The sequence below is a fragment of the Chelonoidis abingdonii genome, chromosome 1 (assembly GCF_003597395.2).
Source record: "Chelonoidis abingdonii isolate Lonesome George chromosome 1, CheloAbing_2.0, whole genome shotgun sequence".
NCBI lineage: Eukaryota > Metazoa > Chordata > Testudines > Testudinidae > Chelonoidis > Chelonoidis abingdonii.
This window is the reverse complement of record NC_133769.1, coordinates 281,130,985-281,147,067: the sequence shown is the minus strand read 5'-3', so window position 1 is coordinate 281,147,067 and position 16,083 is coordinate 281,130,985.

Sequence of the window (16,083 nt, the reverse complement as noted above, 5' to 3'; positions counted from 1 at the left end):
ATGTTTAAGATCAAGCTGTGATTGTTTATTTTAGAAGAGATGAAGGGATGTAACTCACTTATACTGATGTTTATTTAATAAACAGGATTACTTGAAGAATCAAGTCTAACCATCAGTACAGATAAATAGTTTTAACCAGGTTTTGGTGCGGGAAGGAAGTATACAGTATAGTTTTGAGAACTCTCCTTCAGATTTTGTCCAAGAGGAAATTTTCATCTTTAGAGATAGAAGAAAATGTTCTGAAGGAGCACTGGGTGATCTATCTTTGAAGATAATCCTCACAAAGAACAAAAAGGAACCATTTACAAGCTGGAGTTTGAACAATCATTGATTTTTCTCATGGTACTGCAATCCCCTTAAACATAGCATTGCCTTCTGTAGTTGAAAACCTATCCTGATTCCCATGCATCTGAAGCAGATTGAACTAATACAGAGGAACAAGGCTGGCTTAGCAGTCATCACAAAGGGGTAGAATTGGCCCTAAGGCAACAAGGCAATTTTAGTTACAGGGAGTCCTGGCAATGCTCATTGTGTATTAACTGTTAGATTCCTGGTTCAGCTTAGAGGATTGTTTACAAAATTTACATGCCTGGAGTATGGACAGTACAAATAGCATGATGCACTATCAATTGCAAGAAGCAGACTGGGAAGTAGCCTGGCACAAGGCCAGTGGAGGCTGAATAATTTGCACAGGTGGCACAGTGTCTCTTGAGGCACACACCAGCTGTCTGTCTGAAAGCAGCCCTGTTGACTGATCCATCAAGTAGAATAGCTGTTGATTCACCTGCCTTTTTTGGCTATAGGTAAAGTTACATGGTGGCAGACAACAGCAATTGGGAACAGAGGCAAAATAATCCAGTTGATTTAAATCCTCTTAATGGGCATGTATATGTGGGAGACGGGACACCTCCAACACCACTCACCTAATTTGAAATCTGTTGGTAATGCTGATTATTGTTTAAATTAGGAAGGTCTGAAGCTTAAGTACCATTCAGTTAAGATGAAAGAGTTCTGTATCTAGCTAAATAGGAAATCCATTATTTTATCAGTGTTTTTTGTACCTTAAAGTCAACAGAAGCATGCATGTTTCCAATTAGCAAATATTAAAAAAAACATTGTGTAAAGTTCTTCACACAACTGAAACTGATCAAGCCCTTAGACTAAAGTGTGTATTAGGAAGGCTTTACAATTTCAGCATCCTGTCCTTGTTTCCCCCACCTCTGTTTTTCTTTTATTATTATAATATTTGAGCAGTCACCACCCAAGCACCCCCTCCTGGCTTAAAGTCACTCTGTAGTACCCTGCCTTTCCCCCCTTCAGTACCCTTTAATGGCTTACAGTTCAAAGGTAGTTCAAACAATCCCTACAAGGGATCCCATTTATTTAATCTTCTGATACATATCAGCCTTCTAGGCCACCCAGTAAGCTTAAAGTTTCTCTCCTTATTAACCCAAAATAACAAGACACAAACTCAAAAAGTCTTCATTACAACTGATTTTTACCATCTCTTCCTGGCTTGGACAGAATTTCTCCCATACCTCCATGCTTGAAGACCTTTTTCCCCCTGCTGACTGAAGATAATGCAGGAGCAGTCTCACTTCCTACAGTAGCTATGCTCCCCTAGACTTCCTCCTTTTACTGTTGCTTCCTGCTCTTTTTATTCTGGGAATCACCTGATGCAACACAGCTGTGGTTCATCTTATAATCAAGGTTGTCTTACCCCTAGCTCTGTGGCCCTTGGGGCAAGCCACCCTGTTAAAATTCCTTTCTCAGTTTAGCTCCAAACATTTAAGTCTACCTCCTCTTCCTTGGAGGGCAAAGAGCCACACAGGTTCTGACAACACAGCCAGTTATCCAGGGACACAATAATGCAATTTAACACAGTAAGCTTCTCCCTGGTTATCCTGGGCAGGTAGACAAATGAAAATAGTTTTAAGTGGATGTTAGTTTTGAGTCAAATATATTTGATTAGGCATTTGGTTGAATTATGTGAAATGACTGATGGAGCAAGGACCATTTAAACCAACAACAGAATTGACAGTTGATGTCTAAGGGACTGAAGCTTTAAAAAAATCACAAACTGACACATTGGAGCAGCTATACTAATATGAATTAGTTCCCCATGACACTTCACAAGTAAAGTTACTAATGTGCATGAGTGTTTCGAACTCAGACCCTAAGCCAATAAAGTGCCTCATAAAAGATGTTATTGCAGGGAGAAGAAGTGAATTATCTACTTTCCTTAATGCCACAGGCAGTAGACTATGGGTGTCCCAGCTATTCATGATTACTCTCTTCAGCATAATGCATTCTGAACTGAGTTGAACAACTATGGAACATTTTTCTTTTTGATGAGTATCTCTATATTCAAAACACATGTGGACAATTCCGTTATGTACATTTCTTCTGTGAGATATATACTTTCTCCTGAGTTGAATGCAGCCAAACTTTGTGTAAGTATGCACAAGTTAACAGTACCACACAATGCCCTTCCCCCGTTGAAAAATAAAGCTCTTTGGGAATAAAGACAGTCTAATACAAAAATCTTTGCTGTTCTAAGGGGGCATAAAGGATTTATGTCTTAAGTTTGTGGGCCTAAATTGTTGCCAGGCACTGGACTGCGGGGAACACTTAGGCCTTGTCTACATTATGGAGTTTTGTCGATGCAAATTACGCCAACATACAGCCACTGCTGTAATTAAACCAATGTTTCTTGTCCATGATATACTCCTTGTGTCAGTGGAGCACAACCACAACAGCAGCTCTTGCATTAACAGAGAGAGCAATGCACTGCAGGGAAGCTATCTCACTGTCAACTGGCCGCAGGGTGTTTTGGGAAAGAGTTTGGAAGGCTTCATGGGGGTAGGTACCATCATTCCATGTGCATCCTACTAGAGAGCTAACAGCTTTGCAACTGCCCTGGTACCCTGCAATCCAGCCATCTCTGTCAGAAAGCATGGATCCTGCACTGCTGTTCAGTACTATGCTGTGCGTTATGAACACAAAGCTATAAGAGGAGCCCAGCAGGAGGCTATTTGGATGGGGAATGCATTGAAGGAACATATTAACACTGAACCAATATTGCTGTAGTGTGCTGAGCCTGGCATTGTTTGTTTGCACAGTGCTATGAACCTCATAATGATTGCTGTGTGCGCACAAAAAGTAACACATTTTAAATCACTTTTTAAAGTAGCGCTCGGTAATATGACCAAACTGACATTGCTGAACACTAAGACAAGAAGCCCACAGAAGTGTGTGTTGTGGGTGGAGTGTGTGAGACAGGGAGTGTGTGTAGGTGAAAAAGAGAGTGTTAAGGGAGTATGTGTTTTGCGGGAGAGTGTGTCGGCCTGGTGTCTCTTTAAGTTCAGACAGCTGGAAACAACCAATCCTGAGGCAGAAGCTGGTGTCTCCCTGTCCCCTCACCACAGATCGGTGGAGACAGGAACATCGGCAGGGAGGGGCAGATACCCTGACATCAGCCCTTGCCTCCTTCCCTAGCTCTGCACAGCACATCTGACATCTCCGGCCCTCCAGTGTCAGGAAGAGTAGGATTCCGTGTTAATGTTTTGATTCTGTGATTCTCTCAGAGTCCTCTCTCCACGGACCAAGGAGATCCACCTCCCCTGTAGTCCAGGCAAGAGAGCGTTTGCTGCCAGGAGCAGGCATGCTCAGCAGGGCAGTAGAGCTCTCAAAGCAGAGGAATTTCAAAAACTTCCTAAGGCTTTGAAAGGGAAGGAGCATATGTCTGTATAGCTGGATGCAGGACAGCAGAGTTCAAAACAATGAGCAGAGCAGTCATTGTGGGATACCTCCTGGAGGCCAGTTACCACAATGTAACAAACACAGTGTCTACACTGGTGCTTTGTAGCTCCAAGTTTGCAGCAAAAAGGTCTACGTCTCTTATCAAGGTGGTTTTATTTTGTTGGCAAAACAGGAAAGTTTTATTGTCGAGAGGAGTATTGTAGTGCTGCCTTTTGCTAACAAAACTGTGTAGTGTAGACAAGACCTTACATACATAGCACATCTGGAAGCAGACAGGAGCACAGGAGGTGCGTTATCCTTTTGAAGAGTGCAGAATGTTTTTTATGCTGACTTGGAGGGGGAAGGAGAGGAGGGTTCTGCTCATTCCATCTGAAGAGTCTGGGAGGTAGAGCCGGGGAGGATTGCCACTGTAATCAGACCATAGTCCAGTGTGAAGGAGTCTCCTTGCAACATTCTCTCATAAGAACATAAGAATGGCTGTACCAGGTCAGACCAAAGGTCCATCTATCCCAGTATCGGTCTACCAAAAGTGGCCAATGCCAGGTGCCCCAGAGGGAGTGAAGCTAACAGGCAATGATCAAGTGATCTCTCTCCTGCCATCCATTTCCATCCTCTGATGAACAGAGGCTAGAGACACCATTCTTTACCCTTCCTGGCTAATAGCCATTTATGGACTTAGCCACCATGAATTTATCCAGTTCCCAGCCTTCACAACCTCCTCAGGTGAGGAGTTCCACAAGATGACTGTGCGCTGCATGAAGAAGAACTTTTTATTTGTTTTAAACCTGCTACTTATTAATTTCATTTGGTGACGCCTAGTTCTTGTATTATCCCACTTTCTCAACATCTATCATGGATTTATATACCTCACACTCCCCCTTAGTCTCGCTCTTTTCCGAAGCTGAAGACGGCCTAGCCTCATTACTCTTCCTGTATGGGACCCTCTCGCCAAACCCTATCATTAGTTGCCCTTTCTGAAACTTTTCTAGTGCTAAATATCTTTTTTTTGAAGGTGACGGAGAACCACATCTGGTACACAGTATTCGAGATGTGGGCATACCAATGGATTTATTATAAGGGCACTTAATATATTTTCAGTCTTATTCCTATCTCCCTTTTTAATGATTCCTAACATCTTTGTTTGCTTTTTTGACGGCCTCTGACACTGCATGGACATCTACACGAGAACTATCCAACAAGACGCCAAAGAATATTTCCTGACTGCATGTGTAGCTAAATTAGCCCCCATACATATTGTATGTATAGCGGGGTTATTTTTCCAATGTGCATATACTTTACATTTATCCACATTAAATTTCAATTTGCTCATTCTTGTTGCCCAATCACTTAGTTTGGTGAGATCTTTTTTGATGTTCTTTCAACAATCTGCTTGGTCTTAACTTCTTGAGTAGTTTAGTGTCTATCTGCAAACTTTGCCACCGTCACTGTTTACTCCCTTTCTCCAGATCAATTATGAATATAATGGAATAGGATTGGGGTCCCCTAGGAACGACCCTTGGGGAACACCACTAGTTACCCCTCTCCATTGTGAGAATTTACCTTTTAATTCCTACCCTTTGTTCCCTGTCTTTTAGCCAGTTCTTAATCCATGAAAGGACCTTCCCTTTTATCCCATGACAGCTTAATTTATGTAAGAGCCTTTGGTGAGGGACCTTGTCAAAGGCTTTCTGAAAATCTAAGTACACTATGTCCACTGGATCCCCCTTGCCAACATGTTTGTTGACCCCTTCAAAGAACTCTAATAGATTAGTAAGACACGATTTCCCTTTACAGAAACCATGTTGACTATTGCCCTCCACCTTTTGTACCCATGTTAGGGCTAATAAAAATACCACCGTGTTAAAATACAAGGAGTAGTATGGTAAAGATGTAGATTTTTTACTTTGCAGCATAAAGCTTTAAGGTAAAACTTTTATTACTGTGAAAGTTTTTGAAATTTTATTAATAGGTGGATAAATGACTTGTAGTAAGCAAAACATAAGATAGAGTTTGTGCTTTTTAGAAGAGCAAAAAAAGCAGTTGAAGAAAAGAATTTATAGTCACTTCGGAGTATCTGGACATTTGTTAGAGGAAAAAACCAAACTATTGTCCTGAAATTAGAGGAGATCAGTGGAAAGAACTCAGAAGCAATAAGACACTGCCCAACAGCAACAACAAAACAATGAAGCGCTTCAGTCAGTGCCCACTCTTGCAATTTTATCACAAGACTTGTGATAACCGGTGTTTTTCTTAGAGCCCAGATCCTGGAGACATGCAATAATTTAAGAATCTTAGCTTAATTATTACTTTTTAAATTAAGCTTCTAGCCTAAATGATAGTGCAGAAAAGCTCACAAATGTGACCAGGATACACCCTGAAAGCTCAGAAACCAGAACAGAAATTAAATGAAATGAAATGCAAACTTTGTCACCTTCCAAAATCTCAAGCTTTTTTGAGAGCTGACTTATGATTTCTGAATGATTTCGATTGGCCCACACTGCTTCCCGCAGCCCCCACTGGCCCGCAGCAGTGAACTGCAGCCAGTGGGAGCCATGATCTGCCAAACCTGTGGAAGCGGCAGGTAAACAAACTGGCCCGGCCCACCAAGATGCTTACCCATGGTGAGCTGCATGCCAAAGGTTGCCGATCCCTGATATAGATAAATACTACTTAGGGGGAAAGTCAGCCCTTATAACAAATTAATGTAGTAATGTATGGTGATGTTCTGTAACACTATTTTATTGTTGTACAGTGTTCTGGGCAATTACGATAAGGGCCTTTTAAAAAAGGGAAATCCAAATTGCTCACTCTTTTGATTTTATACCACATAATTGTCTGTTACAGCTATCACCCTATTCCATTTTGTTTCTTACAGCTGTCCCCATACTCCATTTTGTTTTTGTTCTCCTGTGGCCTCCCCTCCCTGGCTGTTAAGTTGTTTACCAGGGCCACTGCCCTTCTCAAAGGGAGGGCCCCTTAAAGTTGTTTACCAAGAGCCATTGCCCTTCTCAAAGGGATGGCCACTTGTGCTAAGTGGGACCACGGCCCTGTTCAAAGGGTTAGTTCACGTTATCACTCCGTTAAAACCTGGGCCGTGTAGGGTAGGAGTGTCCCAGCTGCAAGACCTATTGTGTTTTTAGGTCCTGGGCATGAGTCATAGGCCTCATGTGCTTTGAGTCACCCATTGCACAGGACTCTGCCTAGACATTCTTGTGTCTCACCTGTTGTTGTTTTTTTTTCCCTGCCTCTGAGCTAATCAGAAGTACTGGTGGGAAGACTGCCTAGTTTGCCCTTAAAACCAACATTTTCTGATCAGACCTAGAAAGGTTCCTGCAATGGCTGCCTGTCTTGATCAGCCACCGGGTTGGGGGGTCCTTTCTCCGCTCATCGTTTTATATTTTGAGCGTACCCCCTATTTTTTGAAACCCCCACGAAGAACGAATCTGCCTGAGAGATCTCCTGATTATTGAGACCGTACTAGCCTTCTGATGATCTTGCTGCTTTACCCTCTGCTGTTCCTTTGGTCGGTAAGAATCCCTCTGTGAACTCTCTATACTTTTTATTTTATTATTTTAGCTGCTGGCTCGTTTCCCCAGCACCCAGACTTAAGCTACATTGGTCTGTGTCTAAACCTCTCTTAAACTCCGCAAGACTTTGGTGCTAAAAATATAAGCCTGTGCTGCATGCTGCAGCTGTGCTTCCTAGAGCTGCCAGCTTTGCACCCCCGCCTCCCCACTGCAGCTACAGTTGCAGCTATAGAATTAGGTTCTTGTCTAGTTGGATAAGTTGTATTTTCATTTTGCAAGCTGTGGTTTAAGTTAGGTGTTAGAGAATTGTTGTATGTGGCTCTGTAAGTTAGGTAAAAAAAATTGTTGGCAATGTGTTCTGTTACTTGCTATTGTGTAGTCTGTTAATTTAGATCATAGATAAGATTTTTCTGTGTTCTGTATAGTTGTGGTAGTCTGTCTTCCTGTGCCCCCCCCGAGCTCTCCTGTCATCCAATACACCCTATCTTCTGCGTGTTTAAACCTGCACCTGCCTGCCTCTCTGTCTCCTGAAGTTTGAATTCCCGTTCGTGCCTCTCCTGCTCACATGCTCCTCTTCCCATCCCCCATCTCATCCTCTACCCCTGCTTTCTCTTTCTCTCTCTCTCTCTTTTTAATTCTCTCCTCCACGTGTTTCACCCGCTCCCTATTTGCCCCCAAACCTCAATTGTATACTGAAGTCTAGCATAAAACCATTGGTTACCCTTTTTCTCTCTAACACACCTCACATTTTACATTTACACTACTGTGACACATTTTACCCATAACTGTTAGTTGGCTATATGCGCTGTGACACACTCTTTACATAGAAACTTGTTACTACCCGTTACATTTATACTTCAGTGTTAATTGGTTACCAACTGTATTGTACCCCACTGTATTGTACCGCCACTATTGAAACCTCTATAATATTTGCTAAAAGAAACCCCTCCCCAATTGTCTACCTTAACAAACCCCATACCCCTCACTATTGAATTTTCCCTGTTTTTTGCATTTTCTTAATAAAGTTTATTTTGCACCCCACCTGTGTGGTAATTGCTCACCAAGATCCCATATACCTGCTGGCAGGGACAATAATGTATAGTAATTGGGCCAAATTCATCAACTTCATTGGAATCACACGAGGGTGAATTTTGCCTTTCACCATTAGAGTATGTTTTTTCAGGGATGAAGAGGCAACCAGCTACTGGTGAATGTTCTTATTTTTATGTTATCTATTTAATAATAACGTTAATAGAAGCACATCTTGCGGACAAGGTACCCATTATATACATTACAATAATCCAGTGATTTCTGCATGTTGGTGAAAATCTTTGCAAATCCCAAAACTTTCATCAATTTTAATACAAACATTTATTGATCCTGAAATTTATGCAGAATGTTTGTTATTCATTATACTCTTGTCTAATAATTAGCTCTGGGACATCCACAAGAGTAGATGCAATACCATATGACTGAAGTGACCAATCACATGATGAACAATGAATAAAAATAGTCATAATGAACACTTTGTGAAGAACCCAAATGATTCATTTTAATTATTTTGGGGAAACTGGTAGAGAACACATTTAGTCACAGATATCAACATTGATTTGCAAATTATTTTCTAGCCCAAAAAATAAAGTCTTCAATTCATCACAAATCTTATTTTAAACAAAGAGCTTGACCAGCAGCCCTTCAAGACATTTCCCTCTCTCCTCTGCCAAGTAGACACTTTTCTGGAGTTTCCTGCTGTCCTGTTGGGGAACCTGAATGGCTCTCTCTATCTTGACCTATTTCATTATCTTCTGCAGAGCACCTGTGCAAGAGGAGGTGTATTCATGTTGGCATTAACCCTTGATTGCCGCTGACAGCTTCACATAGTAGCGTCTGTACATACATCTATGCTCTTTTATTTTCACACACTGAGATTCTCATTGCTGCAGAGGAGCATTGCCAGGCAGGAGGTAGAGGGTGTGTGTGTGTGTGGAGTGGGGTGGGGTGGGGAGGAGTAAAAGAATGCTGCTTGTTGCCATAGAAACAGTAGCTGCAGCACAGTAATGTGGAGGGAGAAGGAAGGAGGAGAACTGGGAAAAAAATTACTCTGAGCTCATTTTTAAATGCCAAAGGGATAGTGATTCCCCCTTTCCCCCACCAGTGAATATTTGCAGATCTTCAGGATTTCTACTCCCAAACTGAGCCATTTCTTATTATAAGATTAGAAAAAACAGGCAGATGCCTTTCATGACTGCTGTTAGTTTCTAGCATTTTTTAGAGGTTCCTTTTCCTTTGTTGTTTCTCATGGACATGATTTCATTAAAAAAAAAAAAAAGTGTCTCTCCGTTCATACATATTTGTGATTGGTGAAGATAAACATCCCCCTATGATCTTGCAACCCAAACAGTGTAGAGACTCTAGAGAAGTGGATACATAAGGATCAGCTGTGTGAGAAGGAATTTTGTAAATTCCCAGGATTCATAATGTACAGGTCTACCTGTCTAATAGCTTATCCACAACAAGAGCACAGTCTTGCAATTCACGGAAAGCAGGTGCACCACTGTGCCCTCGTGGATCCATCAGTAGGGTCTTGCATCAGCATAGTGAGTTGCAAGATGAGGTGCCAAGTCTGGATAAACATCAAGGGAAATTTAGATTTGTCACCATCTGCATTGCCAGGAGATCATTAATGATGCACTTGAATAAAGAAATCACTGCCATGTAAAAAAGAATCTATTCATGGCTCATACACATTCATAATTCTGGAAAATAGTCCATAAAATGAAATATTCACCCAGGATTTCTGATGAACTAAATCTATTCCTAATTTTAAATTTTTAATAATTAGGGTCATAATCCATATGAAAGATGACCCTCAAGTATTCAGGCTGAATTGTGGAATTAATCTGCATTTTCCGTTTATGGCAGAATGCTGATCATGGAATATACTTGCACTTTAAATTCATGCTTTTTTTACATTCTCTGCAAGTCTATAAAAATGTACTATAAAGTAAATAAAGATGTTGACAGCTAATTTCTGCAGGATTGTTCAGCAAATGCACTAGATATCTGTGATCACTGTAAAATACATAACTTGATTTTTCCTGAAAGAAAAATGCAGATTGTCTGAAATAGTGTAACATGGATAAATAATTATTCAGTTATTCATGTTGGCTAAGTTTCTTCATTCCTCATCCACTAATACCTGTTCTTTCCTGTTTTCCATCTGTACAAGACACATGTAAGTATTGTCAGCTGAGATAGAGTTAAACATAAAATTCACTCTGATGCAGTGTATTTTCCATTCTTTAATACACATTACAGAATCGGCATTGAAATATCAAAGCATCTGAATGCATTTTACATTTTCTTTGAGGTAGGCCTTGCAACAGAGTGTGGCTTGCAGTGATAAGCTAACTCTGCTGGAGTACATCAATCCAGTACAGTAAAACCACTGAAAGATTTAAACATTTAAGTCAGCAAGATGAAATGCAAGCCATCTAATATGAAGCATATTAAATAATTTCCAAGAACATTGACCCTTGTCTCTGTTGTTAAGGAAGCACTTTGTTTTTCCTGTTCAAGAGCATTAAATGAGACATTTTAACATGGCCCTTAACTATCACAAAGGGTGATAGTTTTTGCACTGGTAAATAGGTAAATATTTTAGATTGAAAGCATTCAACATGTTATCATTTAAACTTTGAGAGTACAATTTTTTAAAAGAAGGAAGTGTTAATAAGGCTAAAATGGGGTTAGATAGCAATAAAATAAAAGGTAGGGAATTGATTTGGTATTATATTTTTCACAGTTCTCAACTATAAAGTGCTCATAGATTGCTCAAGGGAAATGCCCATGTAACCAGCCAGGTCTCCACAGACCATTAGCAAGTATGTTTGAAAACATTTAGCAAAGTTTGTGGAGATAATAATATTACAAATGTTGTACTGTTAGTTCCAGGGTTCTGAACCATGTCTACAGTATGTGTCACACCTTAATGAAGAAATGCTCTTGATGCACCATCTCCGCTTCCATTAACAGTCATGCTGCCAGCTCTGGGGTATGGGGAGCCAAGCCTAGGGGTTAACATCAGGCACAGGCCAAGGGTTCGGGAGCCAATTACTGGGGTCAGGCCAAGTTGGAACACCAGGAGATCAGAGTTGAAAGACAAGGGCAGGGATCAAGAGTCAATTAACAAGGATCAGGCTGAGTGAGCATACCAGCTGGTCTGGATCAGAAGGGAGGAACAAGTAAACACCAGACCAACAGTCCAAGCAGGGTAAAGCCCAGTTATATGGACAACATCCTTTTTGATTTCTTTGGCTTAAATAGGGGCTATGCCCAACTGGGAGCATTGGAGCTCTCCCAATCACAGCATGAGGTGGGGCTCACATCCCAATTGGACTTCATGTACCCAAGTCCCAGCTGGTCTGTCTATCAGCTGCTGGGCAGAGGACTGGAGCACAGACTTGCATTTGAGACCCACAGACACTGATGCACATGGACCAACCTCCTGTTCATTCATGGTTTCAAGTAGGAAAATCAGCATAATGTAACCAGAGAGCTTTCCACAGACCCTGAGCAAGTACTCTGACACTGTCTGAGAATCTCTGTTCTTGAGCATGAGTGTTACTGTACATCCCAGAAATGTCTGTCTTCTGTGAAATTAGGCTTTACCCAAGAGTTCAAAATGCTTGTAAGTACCAATTTAGAGCCCAGATTAATCATTACTGAAGTCTGCAAATGGATACATTTATTTTGTCTCATATATTTATAATTTACAAAAGTCCACATTTATGTAGAACACCTTGGTAGTGTCCTTGGCACCATTATTTCATTGATTAGTCCTCACATGACTACTATTCACATAATAACTACTGCAATTTTTTTTGTAGGTGAGTTTTTATCCTCTCTCCATTTCTTGATCTTCATCATAAGACACCAGCTCTACTGAGGGTTTAGACCAGTGGTTCTCAAACTTTTGTATTGGTGACCCCTTTCACATAGCAAGTCTCTGAATGTGACCCTCCTTATAAACTAAAAACACTTTCTTATATATTTAACACCATTATAAATGCTGGAGGCAAAGTGCGGTTTGGCGTGGAGGCTGACAGCTCGTGACTCCCCACGTAATAACCTCGTGACCCCCAGAGGGATCCCAACCCCCAGTTTGAGAATCCCTGATTAAGACCTCTCCAATTGCAATATTACTTGATTGAAACCAGCCTTTTAGGCATTTTTTTAAATTACGATTCAGAGATATTATTTATTCAACCACTAGTCTTATATTTATTTCTCTCTCTCCTACACGGACAAAGATAGATTGAAATTTACGGTTGTTGTGGTACTAGTTAAGATATAAAAAGAAGTGCTATCATTACTACTACAGTACCATACTGAGGAAGAATTTAGGGGTTCTGCCATGATAATACAAGCAGTAGAACTTCCTTTTGTTGTGTGGTTATATAATCCTACTGTGCATCATGATAATAGCTCTGCTAGTTATGTAGAAATGTATAAACAAAAATTGGAGAAATGTTCTTCTCTTCATATGGTTTTGCTGAAGTTCATGAAATTCCATGTACATGTAGATCTTGGTATATACTGGAGAACTAATATGCAGCGTGGCAGGAAAGTCTTCATTTAGAGATTGAGTTGCGTGAAGAGTAAATATAAATAATATACATATATTCCTACTTATGAAGGCTAATGAATACCGGTAAATTAAACCATTGGAGAAGAAAAGAACTTGCACTAGCACCTTTTGAACTATCCATCCAACTTTAAAATTGAAGGATATAAATCCACACTGTGTAGAGGTCAAGCATAGGAGTTTTACACACAGCGCTCACAGAGTGTCACCTTGCTTATTAGGCTCAGAGACACTGTCTCTGATTACAATAGAATACATAGATTTTCCATGGGCAGGGGAAAGTGACAGGGTAGGCAGTTCCACATCCCGGGATAGGTTTTGCAGCAAGACAAGATAGCATATTAGCCAAAGGTTAACAGGTTACATAACGTCTCTGGCCATGGTCTCAAGTTAAAATTTAATTAATACTTTGATCAAATGTTATTGGTATAAAATATATATGTTGAATTCTGATTTGGGGTCCATAGGAATGGAATAGCTCCTCTGATTCTCCAGCAGATACATTCCTAGGGGTTAAAACAAAGAAACAGTAAAAGTATATGGTAATAAAGATTGTCTTCTTTGTGTTTTAGGGCAGGCATTGGTCCCTGGGAAAGGGAGGTGGGAGGAGGCCATATCTTATACTGACATGTGCCAACCTTTCATAAACTCAAGGTTGGATCTGTGGGAAGAATGTCTCCCTATAGAAGAAACTAACAACCAAAACAGGGCTTCTTTGTTCAATTTGCAACTCTGAATAAGACACGATTATTTAGTTCTTAGCTCCAACACCTGGCAATTTGCTGACCAGGCCTATTTTAGCAAAACAAGATCATCTGTTTACACTAGCTTTCTCTTAGCTGATCACTATGTGCTAGGTCTCTGGTCCCTTGACCATACTATGGACTTTGAGCTTGGAAAAGAGCTGGCACAATTCATATACCAGGTTGTTATATAAAATGCACATGGATTTTAACCCTTCAAAAATTAACATCACACTGAGATAAATTGGGATTGTTTGGAGCTTTGTTGCTACTATTGTTTAGCTGAGGATAATATCTGAAAAAGAGGGGAACAAGAGAAGAAACTTATTATGAGGTCATGGACAGAGTATTGTCATAAAACAAAAATGAGTTAAGAGTCAGGAAACAAAGAGTACAATAAGTGATCAATTTCATTGTGGCAAAAGGTGAACAGCAGGGTTCATTTGAGGATTTGTGTTATTTAATACATTTATTAATGATCAGGAAAGAGGAGCTGGTAGTGAGATGGCAAGATTTGCGATAACATAAAGTGATATAGGTTAATGAAGTCCAGAGAGCACTGTGCAGAACTTCAGAGAGACCTAACCATGCTCGCAGAATGGACAACGCAGTGGCTGAACAAAATTCAGGACTGATAAATGCAAATAAATATACACTGGAGGAAAATAAAAATTAACTGTTCAGACACCTTACAGCAGGTGTGGGCAACCTGTGGCTTGTGGGCCGCACACAGCCTGTCACGGTAATCTGCTGGTGGACCACGAGACAGTTTGTTTACATTGACTATTCGCAGACACGATTGTCCGCCACTCCCAGTGGCCATGATGCGCTGTTCCTATCCAATGGGAGCTGCAGTAAGCAGTAGGAGCTGCAGAGACATGCTGGCTGCCACTTCCCGCAACTCCCATTGGCCAGGAATGACAAACCATGGCCACTGGGAGTTACGGGAGGCTGTGCCAATGTAAACAAACTGTCTCACGGCTCATCAGTGGATTACGCTGATGGGCCATGTGTGGCCTGCAGGCTGCAGGTTGCTCACCACTTCCTTATCGGTTTCCAAAGGGTATCAGTGAAAAATCTCTGCTCAATGTGGAGCTGCAGTCAAAAAAGCTAACAAGATGCATAATGAATGGCATAAAGAAAATATGAGAATGTTATAATACCATTACATAAATCAATGGTGCAACCTCATCTAGAAAACAGTGTGCAGTACTAGTCACTCAAACCTCAAAAATATATTGTAGAATATATGGAAGAGAAGGTTTCAAAAAAGGCCAAAAAATATGACTAGGGACATGGGAAATTTCTCATGTTAAAGGAAAATGAAAAGATGAGGATTGTTTACCTTGGAAAGGATACAATAAGAAAGATAAGAGTCTGAAAAGAAATGAATGGTATAGAGAAAGTAGATCAGGAGTATCTATTTGCCCTATCTCAGAACACAAGACCAAGGTTATATTCAATTAATTTAAAAGGAAATAAATGAAAAAGCTGTTAAAAGGGAAAAAACATTTCTACATAACACTATTACATTGTGATTGGACCGCAGAACTCATTGCCACAGGAAGTCACTGAGGCCAAGAAATTAGCAAATTCCAAAAATGATTGGATAGTTTTTTTGGATATTAAGAATATCCAGTAATGAATGCTCACATAATTTTAAAAGAGATACTAAACACATTTATGAAGATTTAAATCAATTTCTAACTACTAAGGATTAGGAGGAGACCTAATATGGGGGTCAGATTATTCCTCATCTGTCTGTTATGAGTTATTTTGCACCTGCCTTTGAGCATTTGTTGCTAGAGAGAGTATCATGGACCAGATGAACCACAGGTTTTATCCAGTATGGCAATTATTGTGGCTTTATGTAATAGGATAATAGTGCATTGGGCTATATTGAAAAAAAAAACCTGTCTTACTTTTTCAACCATTAGAAAACAGCTAAAATTGCAAGAAGATTCCAAAATTATAGGATGTTTGTTTGTTTGTTTTGCTGTCATACCATAATTTAATGATCTGTGCTACAGGGAAAAGAAACATCTGTTAAGAAATCATCCCAATTGTCATGTGTTTTAGGCATACCCTCTATTTTATTCACTTTTGTCTTTAATAGGTTTAAAAAGGAGACCTGCACATAGCATTGAAGCATTGCAAAATCTATACTGAATTTTGTTATTTAATGGTAGTTCTGGAGCAGAAAAGAACCACTACCACCGTGGACAATGATAACCATTGTTTCTGTTTGTTTCTTCCAGCAAATACCCATTCATAATGTACCTGTTAGCTACTATGAATAAAGTCAAAATAATATCAAATGTACTATTTAAACAGACACTAAAATATCTGTGGTCATTGTTCATCTGACTCAAAATAACAGAGAACCACAGAAATGCTTCCAAAA